The sequence below is a fragment of the Propithecus coquereli genome, unplaced genomic scaffold (assembly GCF_000956105.1).
Source record: "Propithecus coquereli isolate 6110/MARCELLA unplaced genomic scaffold, Pcoq_1.0 Scaffold408, whole genome shotgun sequence".
Taxonomy (NCBI): domain Eukaryota; kingdom Metazoa; phylum Chordata; class Mammalia; order Primates; family Indriidae; genus Propithecus; species Propithecus coquereli.
This window is the reverse complement of record NW_012149819.1, coordinates 781,714-782,174: the sequence shown is the minus strand read 5'-3', so window position 1 is coordinate 782,174 and position 461 is coordinate 781,714.

Sequence of the window (461 nt, the reverse complement as noted above, 5' to 3'; positions counted from 1 at the left end):
CATAATTTATTGCACATTTACTCTATACTAGGAACTCTGCTGTACAATTTACATATAATAATACATATAATTCTTACAATAATGTTATGAGGTAGTCATTATTACCTATATTTTATAAGCGAGGAAACTGAGGCTCCCAGATGTAAAATAACTTGCCAAGATTTACAAAACTAGTAAGTGAGGCTGTAGCCTAGATGTTTCCAAGTCCTCTCTTTCAATCACTGCAATTGACAGATTTACACATTGTACTTGATAATTTTTATATTATTGTCTATTCCCTCTTTAAAAATAAGGTAACTGAAAAAAGAAAGGTTCTCTGACAAGGTTTGCAGGGTTTAAATGGCAAACTCAGAACTATAACCCAAGTACTATTACTTCCAATCCAAGTTCTTTCTACTGACTTCTCCTGCCTCCTCCCAGGTTTATTTGTGATATCAGCTTTTGGCTTAGTTTAGACCCTT